Genomic DNA, 12,145 nt, shown 5'->3' with positions numbered 1-12,145 from the left:
GATTCTCCTCCCTCAGCCTCCAAAGTAGCTGGGATTACAGTTGTGCACGACCATACCCAGCTAATTTTTTTGTATTTTTAGTAGAGATGAGGTTTCACCAGGTTGGCCAGGCTGGTCTTGAACTCCTGACCTCAGGTGATCTGCCCACTTTGGTTTCCCAAAGTGCTGGGATTATAGGCAGGAGCCACCGTGCTTCCCCTGCAATCTCCTAATGAAACAGGCAGATGTGTTCCACAGGAAAAATTTCAAAACCATAGTAAAAGGTATTAAGAAGGAGGAGGTTAACCTGAATTAGCTATATCAATGTGAGCTTAATAACAGTACAATGGTTCTACTATATTTCTTCCAACAGTCCTTGGATCTCTCTCCAGTTTTAGTAACTTATCAGAGAGTGTAAGAATTTCTCTGTTTGTAGTGGATGTTAACATGTGACACGAAAAAAAAAAAACAAGAAATCAAAAAGAATAAGAATACGATAAAAGAAATTAAAAAAAATTTTGAAGATCTGGACTCAAAGACTTTAAAACTTTATCTTCATCCTTCTTTAATCTGTGCAGTTAACATTTCTGAGAATCACAACATGAATATTCTATAAATGTGCTGCTTCCAGTTATATAGACAAAGTTTATACCCTATGTCATCAATCCTCTAACATTCTATATATCTATATATCTCATCTATACACCAATCATATATTTCAGCTTGCCAGTGTTTGGATAACACTAACTATACACTATACTAACACAACTAAGTCTTTTGAAATCTATGTCTTTAGCTTTCAGAAGAACTGTAAAATCTAGGTTCAGTTTTTTTTTTAATTAATGTTTTATTTCTCCAATTTTATTTATCCCTTCAAAACTCCATCAGATAGGATAATATAAGTGTTTGTTAAAGAAAAATAAAATAAATAAATATCTTACACCTAAGATAAAAAGGAAAGAAATCTGGTCTTGAGTGAAAGTCAATTCACTAACTAGCTCCGCTTAGTATTCCCAAATAGCAAACCATTAGAACTATTAAGATTACAGCCCAAATAACAAGTGGTTCCTAAGAGAAATTAAACAAGTTGGGCCTGCATAACCTGTAGCCTTGATAACCTTTAGCTTTAAATCCAACACACTACACAAGAACTTTCCCTACAGGTCCTCAAGACAAGATATTTTCAAGTTCCTGAGCAATATAACATTAAATGTCAATCATGTCCTGTTACTCAGCAAATATACAGAACTCATCATAGCCACAAACACTCTCAGGAGATCCAACTGTGAGTTGATACTATTAATAGCAAACATTTATGGAATGCTTCTTATGGGTCAGGCACTGTTCTAAGTACTTTTAATATATTAACTATTTTTTTCCTCTTCCTCTTCCCCTTCCTGTTCCTCTCCCTCCCCCTCCCCCTCCTTCTCCTTCTCCTCCTCCTCCTTCTTCTCTTTTAATTGAGACAGAGTCTCGCTCTGTTACCCAGGCTGGAGCACAGTGGCATGATCTCAGCTCACTGCAACCTCCAACTCCAAGGTCTAAGCAATTTTCATGCCTCAGCCTCCTGAGTAGCTGGGATTACAGGCATGCGCCACCATGCCCAGCTAATATATTAATTATTTTAATATTTCAATAAGTCTATAAAATAAAAGCTATTTGTTATCACCATTTTACAGATGAGAAAACTAAGACACAGAGAGTAACTTGTCCAACGCTATACACATAGTAAGTCACCAACCTGGTATTCAAGTCCAAGCAGGCTAGCTTCAAAGCCTGAGTTCTCAAACCACAGCTATATGTCTCATAATGGAACAATGCAGACAGGACTGGTGATATTTAAAAGCTGACTGAGCTTAAAATGTATGATATGCCACACTATAGTCACCAACAGCCAGAACTCTCAAGCCAAGTAATGAGAACATACGAGAAGACAGCAAGTTTTCTTCTTTATCCTTTACCATTCTCATTTTTTTCCCCAGGCCTCCCAAGTATGAGTATGAGTTAACACAAGTGAAGTGCTTTAAATAGTGCCTGGCAAATAGTCAAATATTAAGTGCTCACTAAGTGTTAAGAGTGGGTAGCAGTATAAAAATAGTAGAGTATGTCTGCTGACCCTGTTTCACTCTAACAGCTAGGATAGGCAAGGAACTGTTGATATTTCTACGCCCTTTCCCCCTTTGTGATTACAGGAAATGAACTGGGACAATACATAAATGTAATCCACTGTCGCAAACCCTAATGACTCTTCAATCATGTTATTTCACCTGACCATGTACACATGAGCAAACTGCTTCATTCCTCAATCCTCTTTTTTTGGTTTACAAAGACTGGACTGGGGCCAGAAGAGAGCAGAATAAAGCAGCTTTGTAACTTTTTGACTAGTTGCCAAGAAGAGAAGCAAAGTTTGTGAAAACCAACTGAATGGACCTAAACTTTTAACTGTTAGATGGAAACTAGCAAAGGATTCTAATGATGGAAGCTCAGCATACAACCGAGCATTTTCAACCTCACGATTCCAGAATTAGTTTTTAAAATAATGTGCCTAGACATGGTAAAGAACAGAGATGATAGTAATGGTAATCAGGACAATAGGACCTCCCTCTCTCAGTGACTGTTCTGCAGCTATTTAGGTTAAAAGTTTTACAGAATCCAGGTACATCGCAGAGAAAAAAACTAGCAAACCTAAACATTTTCTTTTTTTTTTTTTTTTTTTTTTTGGTAGAGACAAGGTCTCGCTATGTTGCCCAACCTAGTCTTGTACCGCTGGGCTTAAGTGATTGACATTTAATGTTATATTGCTCAGGAGCTTGAAAAGTGCAGGGATTACAGGCATGAGCCACCACTGGCCCCAAACCGAAACTTTTTCCACTACAAAAAGACAATATTACGGGAAAAATCTAGCAGTCGCTAAAATTTTGCAAACTGCAGGTACATTGCATTAACAGGTTACCATATCAACTTAGTGAATGGAAACTAGCAGTTTGTTTTAAATTAAAAACAATAAAACAAAATAGAGGCCAGGCACAGTGGCTCACACCTATAGTTCCAGCACTTTGGGAGGCTGAGGCAGGAGGATCACTTGAGCCCAGGAGTTCAAGACCAGCCTGGGCAATATGATGAAACCCCATCTATAAAAAACAAAACAAAACAAAATTAGTGAGGCATGGTGGCACACACCTGTAGTCTCAGCTGCTCGGAAGGCTGAGGCGGGAGGATCACCTGAGCCCAGGAGGTCGAGGCTGCAGTGAGCCGTGATAGTGTCACTACACTACAGCCCAGGTGATACAGGGTGAGATCCTGTCTCAAAAAACAAGCAAACAAACCAAATAGAATAGAAAATATTAATATTACAATGCATCATCAGTAGTAAAAGTATTGTTTCAAGAAACTTCTGTTTCGATTTCAAACATTAATATGTACACATATGTGTCTGAGTACTGGATAGCAATGTAAAATATATTTTACAGTGGGTCACGATCAGAAAAGTTGGAAAGCCACTTTACCAGAAACAAAAAACTGGCCAGTCAAAAACGGAAGAAAGTAACCACTTCACACTACATAGGAAACAACATTCAGAGTTTGATGGTTCTCTTTTTTGTTTGTTTGTTTTGAGACGGAGTTTTGCTCCTGTTGCCCAGGCTGGGGTGCAATGGTGTGGTCTCGGCTCACTGCAACCTCTGCCTCCCAGGTTCAAGCAATTCTCCTGCCTCAGCCTCCCAAATAGCTGGGATTATAGGCGCCTGCCACCACGCCCGGCTAAATTTGTATTTTTTTTTAGTAGAGACAGGGTTTCACCATGTTGGCCAGGCTGGTCTTGAACTTCTGCCTCAGGTGATCCTCCCGCCTCGGCCTCCCAAAGTGCTGGGATTACAGGCATGAGCCACCACGCCCAGCCAATGGTTCTCTAAACTGTAGTTTTATATAAGCAAGCCTCTGAAAGAGAACAAAAAAGATAAAGGAAACCACTGAGTTACTTCCAAAATTTTTTTTGCACAGAATGTGAGGTACCTACAGTAAATAAATATATACTAACAGAAAATACATAGAAATGAAAACAAAAATTTTCAGTTTATCTAGCTATTAAATGCCCCACTAAATATGAGAGATGGCCTATTCTCTTTGCAAAGCTCTAGTTCTCACTCTCAAGAACATTATTCATTAGTGTTGCCTAATCACTGCTTCCTAACCTATAGCAGAGGAACACCTGGTGAAAAGGAAAAGCCAACTTCAAAAATTCTTCTTTAAATTATCACAGATGTTTCCTAAATTTGACATTTTTAAATTTAAAAGACAAAAATTCAGTGATGTAATAAAACACTGATTTTTATATGATATTTAGGCACTTTTTTTTTTACCCTATAATGTTCTCTTAAGTCTGAAATATTCCCCCAAAATTCATACATGTATATATCGGATTATTCTTTTGGTAAGAGAGTGAGATTATCATATTCATATCATCAATCTACTAGGAAAAATTAACATCATTGTGCTAAATTAAATGTTCCTCTTATTTTGAAAAGGGGGAGGAGCACAACAGGTGAAGTTGACCTAAATCGTTTTCAATTACTATGGAAACTAAAGAAAAAATTCAACTCCACCTAAAAGCTAATCATTCTAATGTATTCCCGTAGTAACGGTGCTGATAGCAACTACCTACCAATTTTCCTAAATTCAGTAATTGCTACAATATTAAATTTCAGGTGAAAGAAAACTATTGAAATTTTTAAATACACTGATTATCAGACCCACATAATATAAAAGAGAATTGCTTTGAATCAAAAATTAAATGTTTAACTAAAACTAAAGAATATTCTAAACATCAACAAGTATTATCATCATAGCAAAAGCTTACTCTGTTCAGCTCCATAACCATACTTTTCCCACCAAGTGGAAAAAGGACAAAAGCTACTACAAAAAAATAGTATACGTAACGTCTCAATTAATAAGAAGAGTTAACATGAGAATTAAAATTAGTATTCCTAATCAAATGTCACTTCTTGCCAGAAATATTTATACTTTTCCTGTAAACCAGATTCTACGATTCTCAACTGTTTTCAAAATATTCAGAAAAATAATATCATTATCTGAGTACAAGACTCCTGCATTAAGGTGCACCTCAACTTACATAAAACAATCTCCTTCCCCCAGATATTTGATTAAGTTTTTTAATTTGGGCTTAATAAAGGCACAAAAGAATCATCTTAATATGATTAATAATACCCTAAATGACTATTATTTGCATCTTCTCATTTAGGAAGTAATTTGTGAAAGTTCCCCTCATCTTTTCTAAAGTAAAAATAAAATCACTAATGTAAATATACTACTTTAAGCATGACAGTCCTAAAGAGATGAATGTACTCTAAACATGATAGTCCTGAAGAGTTGAATGTACTTAATTTTACACAAATTTCCAAATTTGGAAATGAGACCAGTGGTGAATCAGATGTTTCAGTTTTAGTCTTCTGTTTTATATTTCCACGTTGTTAAATTCACATGGGAATGGTAAGATTTAAGAATTTTAAGACTACTACATAAGTTTGTTTAATACTCTGAAGATAAAAGAAAAAAATTAACTTCGAGGGGCCATTTTATAAAAAATAGTGACTTATCTCCAAGTAACTCCAAAGTAATTCACTTCCATAAGATAATTTTTCTAATGGAGGAGGAATTTGATCCTGTATTGTCTTAATATATGGTTTTGCCATCTGAGAAACATCGGTAGTAAAAGGTTTGCAATTTGCCTTAAGCCATCATTACTAAAAAGGCCAAATAAAACCCTCCCTTAAGGTTCCTAACCAAAAGCAGTACTCTTTTGTGTTATAGACAAACTAGATTTTAAACCTCAACCTATAAAGAGAGAAATCACTAAAGTAGCAGACCCTTGTACAAAAAAGATTAACTCAGGAGCCAAAAAGACTAAGTTCAAATCCAGCTCTTTGATAACTAGTTGTGTTACTTTGGGCAAGTTACATAACTTCTGTACCTCGGTTTCCTTATATGTAAAATGGAGATATTAATAGTACCCTTGGCTGGGCACGGTGGCTCACGCCTGTAATGTCAGCACTTTGGGAGGCTGAGGCGGGCAGATCACGAGGTCAGGAGTTCGAGACCAGCCTGACCAACATGGTGAAACCCCATCTGTACTAAAAATACAAAAATTAGCCGGGCATAGTGGCACATGCCTGTAATCCCAGCTACTCAGGAAGCTGAGGCAGGAGAATCACTTGAACTCGGGAGGTGGAGGTGGCAGTGACCCGAGATTGTGCCACTGCACTCTAGCCTGGGCAACAGCACAAGGGCAAGACTCAAAAAAAAAAAAAAAAAAAAAAAAAAAAAAAAAAAAAAGAATAGTACCCTTATTTAATAGGGTTGTAAAGATTAAAGAGTTAATACATGTAAACTACTTAGAATAGTTCCTGGTACATAGTAAGTGCTATGTAAAGTTCACTTTTACTTTTACCATTTTACCACTATAGATTTTCATGGTTCAGGTATCAAAAAGTTCCCCAAGTGAAAATTATTTGATTGTATCTATAATGAAAGAACATGATTTTATGTCAATTAAGTTTATTTAATTCTAATTATGTTAAGTCTTACGTTTAATTCAGAAATGTACAGATAAGATCAAATTCAGAATTTAAGTGTAAATATCAGCCAGATGCAATATTACCTAGTCACATAAATAGCCTAAATATGTACTACTGTAACTGTACACAGTAGGTGCCTCAACAATACTTGCTGAAATAAATGTATTACAAAGAGTATTGCTAATTATTTTCTAGGGAAGAAAATGAAAACCATCTAACTGCTACAAACATTAACCAAGCTAATAAGTTAAAGTGCATCCAACACAATCTATAGTAAGATCTTCATGATATGAAGCACTGACTGCCTTGGGCTGATTTGTTAACTTATTTACAGTAAGTTGGTATTATTTAAACTACACATTCCTTTTCTGATTCAAAATACTATTGCATACTTAAATGGGAAAACAGCAAAGACAAATTTTATGAAGCCCATATTTTAAATGGCTGTTTTAAAATATACTACAAATAACAGAGAAAATGCCTAAATTACTTCTACATTTAATAAACAACTACCCTGGGACTTAGGTTGATGGAACTAAATAAAAATATCAAGGATGATATGTTCCATTATTTGCTATGTTCTCTGACAGTAAAAGATACCAATACCAACAGGGTAGTTTAGAGCTTAAACCATACACTTTGTAAAAGAATATGCACTTGTATTTTTAAGTCAATTACAAAACAGAAAGTACACCTATTTTCCACTTTACTATCAATATAACAATTCAACCTTTTGGTATAAACTAATTAGATGAATATACGGGAAGAACTGCCTATTCTTTATATATATTTGTGTGTGTGTATATATATATACACATATATATATATATATTTTTTTTAAGACCAGTCTCCCTCTGTTGCCCAGGGTGGAGTGCAGTAGCACGATCTCGGCTCACTGCAACCTCTGCCTCCCTGGTTCAAGCAATTCTCGTGCCTCAGTCTCCTGAACAGCTGGGACTACAGGCGCACGCTGCCACACCCAGCTAATTTTTTGTATTTTAGTAGAGATGGGGTTTCACCATGTTGCCCAGGCTGTTCTCAAACTCCTGAACTCAGGCAATCCGCCCGAAGTGCTGACTATTCCTAATATTTTAAAATACACATTCCTGTTTTGAACTATTCTTCCTCCATTTAAATCATACATGAGCTAAAGTATCCTGTTGTTACATGCAGAACAGAAATATCTTTTGAACAAACTGCTACCTAAAAAGAAGTTCCATGAGCCTTTTATTTATAATCAAAACAAAATAAATGAAGTCATGAAAAAGCTTAGGCAGAGCACAGAAACCACAACGCTACAAGGTACAAGTAACAAGGACTTGTTGGAGGTATATTTTGTTTCTTAAATTTGCAAAACTACATCAGCTGCCTGTGGGTGGTGGCTCACACCTTAATTCCAGCACTTTGAGAGTCCAAGGCAGGCGGATTGCTTGAGTCCAGGAGTTTGAGATCAGCCTGGGAAACATGGTGAACCCCTGCCTCTCCAAAAAAATTTTAAAATTAGCCAGGCGTGGTGGCATAAGCCTGTAGTCCCAGCTATTCTGGAGGCTGTGGGAGGATGGCTTCAGCCCAGGAGGTCGAGGCTGCAGTGAGCCAAGATCGCGCCACTGCACTATAGCCTGGCCAACAGAGCAAGGTTTTTTTTTGTTTTTTTTTTTTTTGGAGACAAAAAAACAAACAAACAAACAAACAAAAAACTACATCTCCTTAAACATAGGATTCAAGGACCAAAAAACAAAAAAATGTAAGACAAAGTACACTAGCAAATAAAATGACAAAAAAGAACAAAAAATAATCAAACCAAACCAAAATAAGAAAACTTGATGAGCATAAAGCTAATATGCAGAAACATATTTTAAATTGAGCCCTTAGGGCTAAAAACTAAAGTAGAAATTTTTATAGAAAATCAACAGTAATTTTTTTTCCTGAGCTTTAAAAACAAAGACACATTAAGCTGTCTCTGGGTTCGTTTGTTTGTTTGTTTGTTTGGTTTGATTTCATTTGGCAGCTAGGTGGAGGGGCAGGCTTGAAGATCAGCAGCATGAACACAACTGCTCCAATGACAATACAGGACGCCCATTTAATTAATGGCTTCAATGCAGAATATACAGGCCAAAGTCATTTTAGAAGAACAAAAGAGACTCCTAAAACTTTTCAACTTCTACTTCTGCACAAAACAGTTTCTTTCTCTAGTCCCACTTTGAAGGCAAAATAACTTCGGCTTTGGATTTTAAAATCCGTGTCATAGATTTCTTATCCTAACAGTCTCATTCATACATGACATACATATACTGAAATGACCCACTAAATACTATATTGTGCTTTCCAGCCTATGGCTTTAATGGAATTAACACCCGCTACTCTGAGAGCATGTACTGGACTTTAAAAAAATGACCTTGGAAAAATGATTAACTGTTTAAGTTGTAATTTATTTATTTATTTTTTAAGAGACAGGGTCTCACTCTGTTGCCCTGTGGAGTGCAGTGTCGTGATCACAGCTCACTGTAACCTCAAAATCTTGGGCTCAAGCGATCCTCCAACCTCAACCTCCTGAGTAGTTGGGACTACAGGTGCACACCACTACACCAGGCTAATTTTGTCTATGTTGCCCAGGCTGGTCTTGAACTCCTGGCCAATCCTCCCACCTTGACCTTCCAAAGTGCTGGGGATTATAGGTGTGAGCCACCATGCCAGACTTAAACCCTAATTTCTTTATGCTTTGTAAATAAAAGTGCCACTTCTTACTAGTGACAATGGTATATAATCTTTAAAAGTAGATTTTGTTATTTTCTATTGTTTTGAAGACAGAGTGATTTCCCATCATTTTTGGGGTTTAACGTTCTTATATTAATCTGCATTAATAAAGCTGGCATTCCCATGGCTTAAATGAAGCCCATAAACCTGAAGGTAAGGAAGCAGCTGGAGTAAGTCATACATATTGGGGTTAGTTTTGAAGGATGGAAAATAGTAAGGCCAGGTTGGACAGAAGCTAGAGCTAGGTAGTGGGGAGGAGGTACACATAAGAAACTTTCAAAGAGGCTTCGCTTAGCAGTTAGGTAAATCCTGAAAGCCAATTAGAAGAGTCCTTCTCTGTGGCTTCTAGGACTAACATGGCCAAATTCCAAAGTCCTTTGCTAAAAACAGCCGAAGAGAGCCCAATTGTGGAATAAGCCAAGGTCTATACACTCTTATATGTATATATATCATATAATGAAGGACATTTTTCTATAGCTATTTAGCCAAAAGATAAGCAGATGCTCAGAGCTGTATTTAAGTTCATACTAAAGTACTACATTTTAAAGCACAATTTATAGATTACAGAAATCGATCACACAAAAACCTCTGCAATCAAGTGCTAGATATACACCATAAACATCGGGAAAAAATGAAGATCATCCAAGCCTATACTCTAGATCACGAAATTTGGGAAAGGGGGCACTAACCATTATTAAATGCAATTATTTCATGTTATAAATGACTTTAAACCTCTAGGGAAATTTAAGAAAGGTGCCCTAAATCTCAAAATGAGAAAATGACAGTTTTACGACAAAGGTGGAAATGGTAAGGAAAAAAATCCACAAAAGTTAGAAGAATATTCTAAGCAATGTACTTCTGAGTAATGTAATTCTAAGTAATGTCTGGCTAATGAAGGAAGAGGAAGACAAGTAGAAAACTTAATAGGGTAAAAATGAAAAAACGCATATATGCATACTAAGTTTAAAGAAGATTACTCTGAAATTACTATAGTGAACTCTTCAGCAGAACACTTTTCGGTAACAACACAATAAATTCATGTATCTGGGGCTAATGATCTCCTCACAAACCCTGTCCTCTATCATCACAAGTGTCCTCTAAGAAACGTCCATGCCGAAAACAGAGCTGAACGTCCCAAAACATTGGCATTTTTGTCTCAGCTGTGCACATCCATTCTCATGGGAACACAAAACTGACAGAACGTCCTCATGACTTGTCAATTCACAATATCGCGCCAGCCCAACCGCTAGCAGTACCGTGTGCCCGCCACCTGTTAGCTGCTCTTGAGAGAGCCCCAAAACTGAGGTAAAGCGAAGAACTAGGAACGCCTTTGTTGAACCCTAACTATGGAAGCTACCAGAGTTCAGTCTAACCCAGCGCCTTAAGGCAAAACTTTCCCTAGGCTGGGGAAGTCTTCCCATTTCGGGGCTTTGGCAAAGCCCTCCTCTAGCTAAGGACAGGCAGGAGAACCCTAGGAGAAGCACTGTCACCTACTGGTCCCAGGAGGAATGATCAAAGGTGAAGAAAGTTGGGGGACAAGGACCTAGGACCCTAGAGAGAGGCTCAGTTTCTCCGTGGTGAAGAGTGAGCACAATTAGAAGGTGGGCCGTGTCGCCGGGTGAAAGAACGCTGAGATCCCAGATCAGGGGTAGGGGAAAAGAGGTGCTAAAAGAAGGGAGGAGGAGAAAAAAGGAGAGGCAGCGGCTGAGAGAAGCTCTGAGGTGTAAGGCAAGAAACCGAGGTTGGAAAAGGGCTGATGAGGCTGAGGAAAAACAGCAAGGCGAGAGATGCACAGAAGCGCGAGAAGGCTAAGCTGAGTTGAATAAGGCGAGGCCAGCGTGAAGGAAAGGGCTGAGGTGAGTGAAGCACTGCAGGGACAAGGGACAGGCGAACAGACTCCCACACACAAGGACCGAGGCAGAACGCTAGACCTTTCAGGCCGTGCTCAACCGGCTGCGCTCAAACCCTGTCGGCAGCGGAGACTCACCCAAAGGCTGTAAAAGTCCCACAGCAGGACATGGAGACCAGTCCAGACCCACAGTAGAACCAAGCGAGCGGAGGAAACCGCGGCGTTAGTGTGACCCGGATGCGCATCCCTAGGAACCGGAAGTAAGCGGCCAGAGTCCCCTTACGATCCACACCTCGTTCCACTAGAAGCCTCTGGGCGCATGTGTTGAGTCTGACCGGGCGGGGAAGCGCCTAAGCTCCGCCCACTTCGCCGGCACGGCGAGCCCCGCCCATGGCCACGCCCCTCTCGATGCCACTAAGACGGCAGCTTCTGGGTGAGCCCCAGGCAGTCCCGACGGTGCTACAGCCTTCACTTTTAAGGAAGTCTTTAAAAATGCGCGTAATCCCTACCTCGGTAAAGGGAACGTGAGAAGTGCTAGGTGCATTTGGTAGATTTAGAAAAACTATGGGAAGGGGAATGAGTGGGAAGTTTTGGAAGACATTTGGGAGGCTAGCCCAAGGTGATCTTTTTTCTTTGTTCTTTTTCTTTTTTCTTTTCTTTTCTTTTTTCTTTTTTTTTTTTTTTTAAGATGGAGTTTCGCTCTTATTGCCCAGGCTGGAGTGCAATGGCGCGATCTTGGCTCACTGCAACCTCCACCTCCCGGGTTCAAGCGATCCTCCTGCCTCAGCCTTTCGAGTAGCTGGGATTACAGGCATGTGCCACCACGCCCGGCTAATTTTGTAGTTTTAGTAGAAAGGGGTTTCTCCATGTTGGTCAGGCTGGTCTCGAACTCCCGACCTCAGGTAATCCGCCCGCCTCGGCCTCCCAAAGTGCTGGGATTACAGGCGTGAACCACCGCGCCCAGCCTTTTTTT

The 12,145-nt window shown here is 38.9% G+C and overlaps 1 protein-coding gene across 4 annotated transcripts in view; it reads right to left on the bottom strand.

Annotated features, from left to right (window-relative positions):
- Positions 1-11,448, bottom strand: part of EYA3 (EYA transcriptional coactivator and phosphatase 3) — a 120,787-nt gene extending 109,339 nt beyond the window's left edge. For 2 of the 4 annotated variants that reach the window (XM_073007630.1, XM_007979797.3), the window contains exon 1: positions 11,311-11,447. The gene's annotated coding sequence lies outside the window, so the exon portion shown is untranslated. Of the gene's footprint in view, positions 1-11,310 lie in introns of all 4 variants that reach the window. The other 2 variants (XM_073007631.1, XM_007979799.3) reach the window with 2 other exon arrangements.
- Positions 11,449-12,145: the final 697 nt, after the last annotated feature.

This window comes from Chlorocebus sabaeus, chromosome 20, assembly GCF_047675955.1.
Source record: "Chlorocebus sabaeus isolate Y175 chromosome 20, mChlSab1.0.hap1, whole genome shotgun sequence".
Lineage (NCBI taxonomy): Eukaryota > Metazoa > Chordata > Mammalia > Primates > Cercopithecidae > Chlorocebus > Chlorocebus sabaeus.
Note: the sequence above shows the minus strand (reverse complement) of the source record. Positions and strands in the feature narration are given on the sequence as shown.